The 14,684-nt window shown below is 31.2% G+C and overlaps 2 long non-coding RNA genes and 1 other non-coding gene across 3 annotated transcripts; 2 read left to right on the top strand and 1 right to left on the bottom strand.

The window, feature by feature from the left end:
* Nucleotides 1-2,022: 2,022 nt before the first annotated feature.
* LOC117689445 (uncharacterized) lies at nt 2,023-7,063 on the top strand. Its single transcript, XR_004601728.2, has 3 exons — nt 2,023-2,285; nt 6,620-6,707; nt 7,002-7,063. It is a non-coding gene; the product is annotated as an uncharacterized lncRNA (long non-coding RNA).
* Nucleotides 7,064-7,101: 38 nt separating this feature from the next.
* On the top strand, nt 7,102-9,525 carry LOC105332394 (uncharacterized). The gene is made up of 2 exons (XR_010714235.1): nt 7,102-8,736; nt 9,372-9,525. It is a non-coding gene; the product is annotated as an uncharacterized lncRNA (long non-coding RNA).
* A 5,086-nt stretch (nt 9,526-14,611) lies between these two features.
* Trnat-cgu (transfer RNA threonine (anticodon CGU)) lies at nt 14,612-14,684 on the bottom strand. Its single transcript has one exon. It is a non-coding gene; the product is annotated as a tRNA-Thr (tRNA).

Here is a 14,684-nt window from a genome sequence, read left to right as displayed (position 1 = left end):
CTGACAAAGATTTTCAATTGATGACTTTTAGCCAATGGTGAGTAATGACATCGACTAGATCGAATAGAAAGATAGAGCATACACCACACTTTATTAATATATCTCAGCCTCCACTTCCAGTGCTATTGTTTTTTTTATCTTTACAGTAAAACTCGGCGAAGTTTTTTGAGTCCCCGGTGATAAACTTAACAAATCTCTGGAAAATTTTACGGTTATAACGAATTCGGATATAACGAATTCACGGATATAGTGAACTGATTTTGAGTCCCGTAACGGTGAATAATAGCGAAATTTTATCACTTTTATATCAAATTTCTTTAGAGTTAAAAAAGTTTGCATTATTTTTTAACATAACAGTTTGAATGAATTAATTTTCACATTTTTTTTCAATTTATAATCCAATTATTAAAGGTATAAAAGTAACGTTTTAGTTTAAGCCTCAATTAGCAAAAATTCGCTATCGTTACTCTTACGAATTCGTTATACAGATATAACGAATTACGGTTATAACGAAGTAAATCCATTGGTTCTTAGGACTTAGTTATAACCGAGTTTTACTGTAATTGAATTCAGAATATACTAAAAATTTAAACAAAATTATTTTCGTTTTTGCAAAAATCTGTCCTTAATTTTGATTTAGAAGTATATGTGAAATCTGTACTGTTTCGTTTCATTTCCACTTTTGAAATTTATCATCTGATATAACACAATCGATCGAGTTATCTCAAAGATGAAAAACTATCACAGATATTTTGAAAAAAGACAATGTACTAGTAACATGTTAAAATTATCAGATCATAATTTATGCACTTAAATATTATAAACTAAGTATATAAAATAATTATGTAGTGTAAGTGGCGGAGGGCTCAGACTTATACGACTGTATAACATAAATAAATACTTTAAAAAATGATTCGGAGTCAAGAAACAGTATCATGATCCATATGGTATTTTTACATCATTGTATATTTGGCTTTGATATTAAAAACAATTAAAGCAAAATTATGCCATACATTTTATATGACACCGACTTTATTTTCTTATATTATAATAGTCTTCCTTTGTAATGAATTAAATTAAAAAAATGTTTTGTTTCTAACTAGATTGGTGGTCTGTCATTGGATAAAACGTGTCACGTGTTTGTCGGCTAAACTTCTATAGATTGCATTATAGCGGACAGGAAGGTTTCATTCATCTTCATTTTCTAACATATTTACAGTATGTATATACACAAGGCTTAGATTCTTGAGAAAACATAATACTTATTTGGTTTGTTACAAACTGTCAAAGGAAATTTGAGAGGTTGTTACCTTTTGCAACCAAACAAGTAATATCTCTGTAGACAGTCAGATGAAGTCATATGTAATACCACCATACCTATGACCAAACTTTTTTTTTAAAATTATCAATTCTAATTGGCTGACGCGGTCACTTGGAAACCGTGTTTATTATATACCATGCCAAATCCATACTTCTTTGCATTTGGCGTATTTGACATTTGTTAAACTCTGTCAAAAGTCAATCATGAAAATATTTATCGCTTACTAAATTTGTTACACAGATAATATGGCTCGTTAGGATACTGTTTAATCACGTATCCCGATCTGAACATTACCATTTAGCCAACATTTCTTCGTCGTGATATAATTTGTCCATATATTGTTTTTTCTCTTTATTTATTTTGTTCCCATGTTAAATCATTGAGTATAAACCCTCTTACATTCGTACACAAATACGAAAGCGAAAAATCGAAGTAGGTAAAATAGCAACATAATACATGTATTAGAAAATGACAACTTTTACTGAAACATTTAGTACAAGTGATTAAAATTTGGTTACTAGGCTTGCTAAAATCAGTTTTGAATTAATCCTATTATATTTATTATTTAATTGAGACAACATTATTAAGAATACGAAATGAAAACAAAACTAAATTTATTTATCATAATTCTCAACGTAAGCTGCACAATTAAGTTCTTATAATGAGTCATACTAGTAGTTTTCAAAATGTTTGCATGAAATAAAAAGAAATAATAGCACTACAGCAATAAATTATTAAATGGATAAATATAAATGTAGGAAGATACATTATTTTCATGCCCTGCCAGACAAAACACATGTACGCGGATGTTCATAATACTAGACCTGCTGTTGTCTAGAGATTTACTGTTTTGAACTATGAAACTGCTTATTATTAACCACTGCATTATTACGTAACAGAATTTCGAACAGCCATTTTGAAATTTAGAAGTGTAAACTTTGAGGGATTTGTTTATATTTCTACGGTAAGATAAATCAAACCGATATCAATGCTTATCTTAATTTTTAGCAGTTTACTCCATTGTTAAACAAAATAAGATACATGTAGATCTATACTTGTAGGATTATACCTTGTTTAGAAATGACATAAACATTGACCTAAAATATGAGACCATCTTACATATGTAGTTTTCAAAATTTCAGTTTGGTTGATTTCTTTAATTCTTTAAACATATCTTGCCTAAACATAACAAATGCATACATCTATTGAATGTTTTGCTTATTTCTAAAAAAAAAAAAACAACCCCGGTTTCTAGCATGATCCTTAAATGGAAAATGTTTGAGTTTTGTGATTAAACCACATCATGGAATAGTAATTTGTATATAACATAAGTTTGTGATTAAAAAACTTTACCATAGTATACTAATTTGTATATAAAATAAATTATTTTGAACTAAATCATTTTCATAGATGTGTTGCACTGAAAATTCACATAGAATTTATGATTTTGCAATTAAATTAATCTTAATGTCGTAAGCATTTGCAGATTTAAAATTAAACACTGCCTAAACAATGAATTTGAATTTTTTGGTTCACCTTCTTAAAATTGTTATTGTGCGGTCAATTTTTGGGCTAAATCTAAAATTTAAAGTTGAAAATAATAATAATATATTTTTGTTAAGACGTGTAAAAGCATTAATTTTAAGACTTGTTCTACTTTTTATACATGTACAGATAGAATATTCATTTTCTTAATAAGATATTTTAAGCATTGCCACAATAAATTATATTTTGTTAATCTAATGTTATTAGTTTATGACATTAGATAAGTATCTTCTTTTCAAAACCTATCTTTAGCGATGCACCATATTTTGTTTATAATATCAAGAGCCGTTCGAGAAGCAACAGACAGTCAAAACAAAAATTAGAGCAGTTTCTTGATTTTTTCAACCCACGTGTGAAAAGATTAATTATTAACTGTCACGGTAATTTCATTGATAAAAGATTGTGTTTGTCATTGAGTTTGAATTTATTATGAGTTTAATATCAGTAATTTGATCCTGAAAACCAGCAGCATTTTTTTTTATTTAATCATTGTTGCTCCTCTCTATTCATTGCAACATGAACAATGATTAAAAATCAGTAAAACTGTTATTTGAATAAAATAACTAAAGAATTTGTTGTTTTGGTTTTTGTTTTTTTTTGAAAATCCGATAATGAAAATAGATCGATTAAACTTGGTGGGCAAGGGCACATAATTTTAGCAAATGTGTGATTATGTGTAATAATAGTTCTTTGGATGAGTCGTCATCAATTTATTATTACATTAGAAGAAAAAATAGGTATTTAATTCTTTATTTCCATTTACCTAACTCATTATTTATTTTTCCAACATGTAATATGCCGCTTTTTTTAAAATGATTAATTCGATAAAACAGAAACTGGGTATATTGTTGTCTAATTGTGTATGCATATTTTTTTATTGTAATTTTACATGTGACTATTTCTATTTAATACATTTCAAATATATTGAGAAGATCATGTGACAATTGTGGAAAAAAAAACTAGACTTGGATTTCCATATAGGTATATCTCTCGGGTGGCCACTTTAGAATATCCTTGCAATTTATGACGCGATAAACCAATTGTCTAGAACCTTGTTCAAACTTTTTTCTATCTGTTACATGTACACAAAATGATTAATCAAAATATTTTTGATCTAATTTAGATTATTATCATCCTATACTTATCTTAGTTTTTGGTTTTGGGGTGTTTTGTTTAATTGTGAAACCTCGCAGCAAAAGAACGTTAATTATATATTTACCATTACAACATTTTGTATAGATCTTACAATTTAATTTTACAATTACGATTCTTTTACCAAAAAAACAAACTGTTTTGTTTTATTCTCATTAGTGCTCCCACTTACAAAATGTTTTTGATATCATAATACTTCAATTCTGAATCGTACCTAGTATGTTTCTGGCCAAAACACATCAGATTACATCATACCTGGCGTATTTAAGAAGGATAAGCGAGATTTACTCATGAATGAAATATTACTATTATGCAGTATGTTAAATTATGTAAGGGGTTATGTTGGAAACCTTTACAATTAGAATGACAGCAATCTATGAACATTTTATAGATATACAACAATTTCCTCTATAATGCATTAATAATGCATTAAGTATTCATATACACTTGTAAGGTTAGTCTTATTTACAGCCATTTAAGTTTCACATTGAATATTTGTTATATCTCAGCTTCCAAAATAAAAAACACATTTCATACAATTACTAAACAATATTTAAACTATCTGTATCAAAGTGTAAATGTCTTTTGTGTCACGTTAAAGGTAATGAATATCTGTCATTAACTGCCGATTTATTCGCAACTTTAAAAAATCATTAAAACAAAGAGAATAAGGTTTTTGTCAACATTAAATTTGGCTTACACTAATTCTGCATAGAACTTAATCTATTTACTAAAAATAAATGAAATGAAAACAAAGGGTTAGACACATCAAAAGAAAGATGAAAGATTCTAGTGCTACAGATCACATTATGAACGCAATTTTTTTTAAAAGGATGCTTCAACTAAAGCCTAATAGTAGGTTTTAAAAAACAAAAATATACTACAGACTGTATTTCATGTCACTTAATTTGTTTAATAATGAAATTGTTTGGCAAGAAAATAGCAACTTACAGTGCTAAACATGTATCTAAGGAAATATTAATTTTATTTTTCAGAAAGCTTTCATACTAGAGGTCTGAATAAATCTTAACATTATACATTGATTGTTAAACAAAATTATTTTAATTTATAAATATATATATATACATAAATATATATATAAACCTTTGATATATCTTTTTACAACTTAAGCTTGAATAGACAAAATATCTTTAACCATTAACCAGATACAAATATTTTGGAGTATATAAATGGTTTACAGTAATATTGGAAAGGCACGGTGATACATGATTTTTATTGCAAGGTCATTCATCTTCATTCATCTTCCAGTGATGTTCCTTTTGAAAAAAGTCCATGTTTCATTCAGATTTAGATGTTTTATTCAAAGTTGTATAAACTAAAATAAACAGTCTAGGTCAATGCTAGTATTATTCACCACTGTCAGTTATGTTTATATAGTACCCTGGATACCATTATATAGCCAGACGTTCCATCCATTAATCTATTTAAGTCTTAAGTTATGAAGGACACCTTATGAAAAAAGATGATTTTTTTCTTCTTAATTTGAAAAAGTAATAGCGGTATATAAAGTCAGAAATGAGAACAGAATAACATTTTATATGTTGGATAAATATTTCGGTATAGAAAGTGATTCATGGATGACAAGTGGACAATATAAACCACGAATTTTATAACAGAACGTAAAAAGTGTATCTCAAAGGTTGTAAAAAAAGCAATGTCTAGCAGGTTGACAAGTTGCAGGAGAATGACAATTAAAGAGGGAAAAGATCAAATCGAAGGTTTATTAATAAAATAAATCATCATAAGTCTAAAAAAAGTTTTGAATGTTTTGGCAACGGACATTGAAATTTCTCGTTTCTCGATTGATTTTTACATTTTGTACAAAGTTAACTCAATGTCTAAATTTACCCTATAACTAGACACTCGTTAGTTTTTATATTTATGTCCTTATGAGCCATTGTCTGTTTATTAGGCTGTAAAGGTGTCAGTTTTCAATAGCGTGAACGTTATTATACAGCGATCTTTTTAGCTCACCATGACAAGGTACCGAGAGCTCAAGCAATACCCTCATCCTCGATGAGCAGGTCCCTTATTTAAATTATTACTGTTTTTTTTAAATTAATTTAACTTGTATTGGATTGTGCATGATGAAACGCATATGAACTTAATTGACATGGTTGCTGAATTTGGACCATAAATTACATATGCTGGATTAAATCCATGTTAATGAACTGGTTAAAAGTTTTTGATGCAAGTACATATAGATGCCCAAACAATATATATATATATATATATATATATATATATATATATATATATATATATATATATATATATATAAGTGATTTGTGATAACATTGCTACCAAAGTTGGATGGATGATGCATCTTGTGATGTCTGAGCCGAACGTATCGGGAGTTGATAAGTCGATTAGCGTTGGGAAGAGAGACGGAGCCCTGTGATGACCACATTTATGTTATTTACTGTTTTTTTTACTAAATGTTGATGAATGGTACATCTTTTTATACCTATGTATTTGGTCATTTTGATTTGCTATGTTGATTGCTAAATATGAACAGTGCTTGAGTAGGATTTGGAACATAACAAACATTTTGAATCAGGTTTTTTCGCCATATTTAAGTTACAGCTGGCCCTGACAACAAACGACTTAACCACACCTAGATGGATGATGCATTAAGTGAAACTAATGGATCCTAATTCATAACCAGGTACATTTATCATGAACCCGGGGAGGTTAAATATAATTTGGAGTACTATGCATTATAACTAATTTTAAAAAAAATATACCTCAAATATCTTAAAGCATTTAAGTAACTGTTTCTAGTCAGTCATTATTAAACCTTAGATATATAAATAAAACATTTTAAGATATCAATGGAAAATACTAACAGTTGTGGATGAATCTATGCCATTGTTCTAGAGTAGTATACGAATCTAACTGAATATAAGTTCTAACCTGTTCAACTGTGCATGGATTACGTTATGATATATTTGAATTTCAGAGCTATTATCAGATACGTTTTTCATGAATGAGTAAGGTCGTAGAGATGCACTAAACAGGAAGAAGTTCTTTTTTAAAACTGTACATTTAATTGTAAATTTGATAAGAAGTAATATTAAACATGTATTAAATAGAATAAAATTACTATCAAGTTATGTAATTTGACATTGAATCATTTGATAACATTAGATGATATTATAAGATATAAAATCAAATTGTACCTAGATTATATGACATATTACGATATGAAATTCAAATATTTAAGTTCGATAAATTATGATATTTAATAAAAAAAAAATTAATAATAATATTATTATATCTATTTTTGAAATTGAATCAAGTAATACATTGCCTGAAGATTGTTATAGTGTAAAGTCTGCTTAGAAGGAAGAATGGATGCATATTTTGTGTAAAAGATAATAGGTTGGAAAACTACCCCGATCAGCTGTGCATCTATTTGGACATTGAAACAGATGATCAAATGCTAACAATCATAAAATGAAATGTATCTGAATAAAATAAATTGATAGAAGCAAAACAATAGGTAGAAAGATTCCGCAAATCATAGATGTGATGGCTAATTCGTATATTTAAAAAATGTGCAACTGATTTAATTTGACAAAAAGAGTTTACGTCAGAACATATTGCAGTATCTTTGTATATCTATTTGAACTTCAGTATACACCTCCCTATATACCACATGTTTCTTTGGAAGTAAGATTGGCTTAAGGGTTTTATATGTCAGTAAAAATTAATAGCACCACGAAAGTGGGGGGCACACAAAAGAAGAATTAAGACAATTCGCACGTCAGGAGTGGATTAGGAAGACAACATCTTGCTGGAATATGATTATAAAATTGGGTTCATCCTATACGATCCCCGAGTCAAGATGGGGAGGCTGGAAGTGATACACATAGGCGTTAGCCTTCTAGCCTTCCTTTGTATTTTGGAATGCGCTGTGTCCGCAGATCAAATGACAGAAAAGTGCACTGAAGCAAGCGTTTTGATAAATAACATCACTGCAACAACACCAAGGGATAACGATGGATGTGTCATGCAATTTTCTACCAAAAGGGGAACTTGCTGTCTAATTGGAGCAAAACTGAACCAACGAGAACATTTCAAAGGCCGGTTTTTTATTGAGAAGAAATGTTATAAGCTCAAATGCCTCTATAACAAAAAGAAGAAGTGGGAAAAATGCAAATGTCAAGTGAATAAGGTAAAGTTGCCAAAGAAAAAGAAAAATAAGAAACGTAAAAAAACTAAAGTAAAAACAACAACGACAACAACACCAAAACCCATTTCATCTACTCCTTCAACAACTCCGAGACCTTCGACAAGTTCAAAACTACCATCGATGCCACTCTCTAAAACGCCCCCACGTTTGCAGGGACAAGTTCTCAGAAACTCAGTACGAATAGTCGGACCTCCCCCCTTCATGCCCCAAGCTCCAATAGGAAAACCAACGCCTTTGCCCCCTGCTCCGACAACGAGTCCTAAGGGAAAACCATGTGTCTTTCCGGGGACAGGGGTACAAATTCCACCGGGACGTGAAATTCCGGCGCTAAATAAGAAAATAGGTCGGAAATGCTGGTCTGCCTATTGCTCCAATGATGGGAATATTGTGTTTGACGAATATGAATGCCCGGATGATCTAGATTTAACAACTTCTATCGGTTTAGGATCAACGCGACCATTTCGTTTTATGACAATTGTACCTGGAGAGGAAGAGTAAAGTAAGTAAAAACTATTACATCGCTGGGAGCGAAGCTTTTCTTAAATGATTATCATAAATTCATTTGGGTATAGAAAGACTCGCTAATTACTTTTATTAATTTCCATTGCCTTTCATCGTATTGATTGTCTGTTTTCAGATTAGGAGAACACTATTGGTGCATCGAAGTTTCTGATTGAGGAAGCTACTTCAAATCAAAATACACAATAAAATAGTCTTTTTCACGAATATGAGTTGTGTAGTTTGTTATCGAATTTAGATACTTATTTCTTTATGAATATTCAGGTTTAGTTAAGAAAAAATACATTTTTATATCTTATGTAATGATTCCTTTAATATCAGAAACTTCGATCACAACAGAATATTCATAATGGAAATAAGTATTTAATGGAAATATGTGTTTTTGAGATTTCATATCACATGATGTCCATCGTATATAAATTTTGTCATATTGAAAAAGAGATTAAAGATATTACATGTATAATGTAAAAGACATTAATTTAAATTTTCTGCTTTTATATTGTCTGATTTTTTGTCTTTAGTTTTACCTCTTCATTGTTGGCAACATAAGATGTATTTAGTTTGAATTTGTTAAATGAAATTTTTGTCAAGACCAACATTTTCCTCTCATTTTAGGATTTATTCGTTGATGACGATGATGATGACGACGACGATGATGATGATGATGACGACGATGATGACAACTGAAGATCTCTAACAATAGAGATGTGCCATCATCAAAAGTACATTGTCATTGAATTCATGTGATTAAATCTTGATCTCTACCTAATGAGAATCTACATGTGTTTCTTTAAAGTAATCACTTGACGTATATATTTGATTGAACCAAGCGTACAATTTACAATTAAGACTTTCTTAAATAAAAAAATAGATAAGTTTTGCAAAATTAAAAGCAATTGTTACAAATGAAATTGACAATGAATGAAGTTTTGTAATATAATATTGAAACGATCCCGGCCAGCAATAAATATTAGGCGAGAAAGAGATAGCAAAAGGCAGATATTTAGCGTTTTAAAAATGTCTGTACGGATCAACTAAAGAGTTTTTCCTGTTTCAAACAACGTAAGACAATTGGACAACAGTAAATATTAATGAATAATGCTACTGGAAACATGTATGATACTTTTTTGGAAATGATTCTTTTAAGTGGGGATGGGGGTGGGTTGAGGTTAATCATCATTGACGTGTCATTTCCCAAACATGTTGCTTCGTTTTATTACAAGTAATCCCTCAGTCATTCACCGGTCTCTCTGCACAGATGTGACAGAGTTAAGAGAGACACGGAGGGGATTAGCCAAATCCCGTAATTTATGGACCTACATTGAGAACGCGTCTGTTCGAATCTGCTTTTTTCTCCACGATAACAATGGCAAATATAGGATCAATGCATATGGCCACATCAAAGGTTGAGCAATGCTTTATATGTATATGTAGATAAATATATGAGGAAAAAGAGAAAAAGTTGCTTAGCGACACGATGAAAATGAATAGTTTACTATTTTCAAGAAGGATTAAAACGATAATGATACTTCTAACACCAGACAAGGAATCTTTATATGTCAACGACTGAAGCCACGACACCAGTTTGGACCGTAGTAATTTCATATGAAAGTGAGAATGCCAATTGTAAAAATTGGTAATTACTATTTGTGCGACAAGCGTTATTACCACATTTTCCAGTATCGTTGATGATGACAGCTAATTATAAACATTTGTTTCGATTCTTGTTTAGGAATTTCCAAAATATCCTAGCTAACCGTCTTCTACAACCGAAACTTGAACATTTCCGACAAACGGAAAAACAGCATAGTATGCAGTACATAGGCGTCCATGACACCCTTCCTCTTCCTAACACTTACTATAAATACAATATATTTTATCATCTGTTGAGCTATACTCTAAAAAAAGTGAGAGGTAGGATCAGGTGCCATGGAGGAGTGAGCATCCTCCGTGTGCTCTTTGCCGTAATCGGGAAAAACGGAAAATTCCGTAGACAATTAGGTGATTAATTATGGTCTAACAATAAGTATGAAAAACGTCAGTCATCATGCGACCCAGTGCAAGATTTTATTTGCTGACAAGGTCGTTGTATCGACCATAGAACTTACGAAAAGATTACTTCAATCGAGACTGTTGCTAGCCCTGTTTAAACAACTTGTCCTCGCCCTAGAAACTGTTCATACGTAGAGCATGCACTTGCGTTTTGCATAAAATTCTAAAAGCCGATGATTTTCACACATTCGAGGTGTTTTTCCGAGCTCTGTCGGGGAGGCCTGAGACTTACACAAAATAAGTTATCCACATTCACATCATATACATATACATGTACGCCTGCGTTTCACTTGCTAAGTGATAAATGTTTCCATCTATTCCAAAGGCCTGTTTCTTATCTAAAAGTTCATTTTTACAATATTACACAAAAAACGTGTGCGTTTCAACTGCTTAGTGATATATGTAAATGTTTCCATAATATTCCAAAAGTTAATTTCTAATTTAAAAGTTAATTTTTAAAAGTATTACACAATTAACTTTTGAATATATCTTAAAACATTGAAAGTGCTTAAGGAGGCTGGGGGGGGGGGGGGGGGGGCAAAAATGTTTTCTCCAAAATTCACCAAATTTGCAGAAATGTTTCATTTAATCTTAATTTACATTTTAATATGGAAGACCACATCACAATCATCGTTAATTTTATCATTTGTTGCATCTGAAGAAATTGCATGTACTAATGAAAAAACCCAATTCCACTGATGATAATGAAAAACCGACTATTGTGTGTTATAGACCTTACATGTACATAGTAGTGATATTCTTCATTTTCAAAAAAGTAGGCCAATGACCTACTTTTTGAGTTAATGGCCACTGAATGTTTTTGAAAATTTAAGAAAAATCCCCAAAAATCTTCCACTGTGAAGAAGATTTTCTCAATTGTGAAGAAAAATACAAATTGCTAAACTCTTTAACAAATGAAATACAGATTATGAATGGCAGTGATATTAAACAGATACAAAGTATTAAGTTTTCATTCATAATTTTAATAGATATTCAAGACCGAATTTCCTCTATCAGTTTTCAAATCCCTACCCATTTTTTATTCAATGTAACAAAAAACTGAATGATGATAGTGCTAAAATATTTATAGTATTAAACTAAGTACTGTAACGTGTCGAGGGGTCCATACCTAGTCAATTCTAGTGTCTGGGGGTTCAATATAAAAATATTAAACAATAATAATTTTCCTCTCTAAAATGATTGGTGATTACAATTGGCCTACAAAATATTTACAAAATGGCCTTCCCTTACTTAGGATAAAACTACAAAATGAATATGGTCGGCCGTGATCGAAACTTTATTAATACCACGGGATAAACACCATTTATGCCTTATTCAGGCGGTAGTGATAACCCGTGGCACGCCCTACCTGGATAACCTACTCAAGAGGTAAACCCTCAGCAGACGCAGTCACTGTGTTACATACTGTGGAATCATTAAAATTCGTGGGGGCCAATTTTCGTGGATTGCTTAAATTTTACAGGTTCGTGGGGAGGTAATTTCGTGTATTTCCTTATACCTACAAAAGGGAATATGACTTTAAAGCCCTAATTTATTAATTCGGGGAGGATGTTAATTCGTGGATGAGAGGTAACCACGAATTCCACGAAAATTGAGCCACCACGAAATCTAATGATTCCACAGTATGTAACGCCTTGTGCAGGACGGACAGTGTACAGCCTCTAAGTAAAGGCGTATCCATTCCCTAACACTACTAGTAGAGTATCAGCGACGACTAACTTAGGCTGGTCTCCGCGAGGACAGCCTCTATAATAACCAACTAGTGGCCGGCCTCCAAACACGAGTGGTCCTATAATTATCAATGTGGTAAGCCTCTATCTCAAGGCAACCCACCTACCAAATCGTACTTTAGTCTCGCAATTCCTCTCCGTTGGAACTGAAGAGAACGCTGTAACTGCGATGCGCTCGTTTATATACCCTCTTTGGGTCATGTGACAATCTCTGCTGGTTGCTAGGCGACAATACAAACACAGTCGTCATGTGCTGTACGCATGATTCAACATTACATAACATAAAATCGTTATAGTACATTGACCTTTCTCTCCTGGAATAAAATTTATTTATGGTCATTATGGTCAATGATCAAAATTTTAAATAGGGTGTCTTTAATCATTTTTATGCACTTTTCAATATTTTTGTTGTGTGTGTCATACAATTACATAAACGAAAAAGCGAGGTAAAACAACTTTAAATATTATAGTACTACCAAACATATTACAGTGAAAACAAAATCTGAAAAATTTAGTCCGAATTTCCTCTGTTTTACTAAAAGTCAAACTTTGTTTGAGCCTTATTCCATGATATAGTAAAAATATAGAATGTTATGTCAATAATAATTCATTTTATAAATACTTTTTGTGTTTAGAACAAATTTTATTCATGACATTGAACTTTTGAACAATCCGGATTGGAGAACTCAAACCCTGAGTAAACAACGTTCTTAATAAGCAAAGCGTACATTATATCACATAGAAAACCTGCTAGCTAACGCCTGTCAATATTTATATACATGTTAATCAATTGACAATTTTAAGATATCCATAATTAATCAAATGAAATTTGAAATTGAAACAGCTCAAATTTTTTACGCTCCTTAACTGTATCACTGTCAGCCATTACACACGTTCCCCCTTAACTAGGGAGCGAGCTTTGAGCGACCGTATCACCATACTGATCATACTGTGACTCAAAATCAATTGGCTTAAACTTCGAACATGTATTAACATGTGGTATATAATTAATAAAACAATTTAGATAGAACACTGCATGTATCATGACGGTAGAACAAGATAAAGGAAATAATCCATGTTTTTAAAAATTCTAGATTTCAAATTGAAGAATCTGACAAATATACGGCCCATTTTCAGGAGATATGGGACATCTCCATGTTTTGACGAAATAAACAACAAAATAAAGTATAATTTAATGAATACTTTCTTTCCCAAAACTGTTGTCTAACAGAGTAGCGCAGTGGGTTAGAGGGTTCACTAGGGATATGTAAGTCATGAGATCGAATCCCGCTGGGGATTTTTTTATTTTTATGTTTCCATAATTTTTTTAAACTTAATTTTTTGGTTAAATATTGTAAAATTTGAAAATTCTAAACCGGCGAAAGTATATTAATCATACATGTAATGTACTCTATCCATACAAATATCGAGAGATGTCCCAGACCACCTTAAAGGGGCATGGTCACGATTTGGTCAAAAATTATTTTTCCAATTTTAATGCCTGCAATGCTTCAGTAAGGCATTTTATTCGGCAACCAAAACTTGAGTGTCATTCGTTGAGTAATAAGAGAGTTACAAAGTTTACAATACTTATATAGACAAAGCCATTGTTTACATTTTGAATGTTGAAGTAAAAATTAAAGTTTTAGACCTAGAATGATTGTATCAAACGTTAAGAACTGTTTATTTTTGCTTAAAATAAATCAGAAGATGGACAAATCAGCTTGAACATTTTTTTACTGGTATATTCAACCTATTTAAACAAAAACAGGACACGAGCCTTGTTTACATGACAAAGAATTGCGAGCCCTGTAACTTGCTTATAACTCAACAGCTGACCCTTAAATTTCATTTGATCATTAGAAATCCATTCCTAAACCATTGTAAATAAAAAAAAAACCCAGAATAACAGAATTTGACCAAAATCGAGACCATGCCCCTTTAAGACTATTAGTATCTTTTGTACTCTTTGGGACATGTACTATTATTTTCATGTTCAGTTTTATTCAAAATATTTGAGATATATTCTGCATTGCATCTTTAAAACTTATATGCCTCCAGTGAGAGTCGAACTCACGACCCCTGGTTTACGAGACCAGTGCTCTAACCACTGAGCTATGAAGGC

Source organism: Magallana gigas, chromosome 5, assembly GCF_963853765.1.
Source record: "Magallana gigas chromosome 5, xbMagGiga1.1, whole genome shotgun sequence".
In the NCBI taxonomy this organism is placed as follows: Eukaryota; Metazoa; Mollusca; class Bivalvia; order Ostreida; family Ostreidae; genus Magallana; species Magallana gigas.
This window is presented reverse-complemented; position numbering and strand designations above follow the sequence as displayed.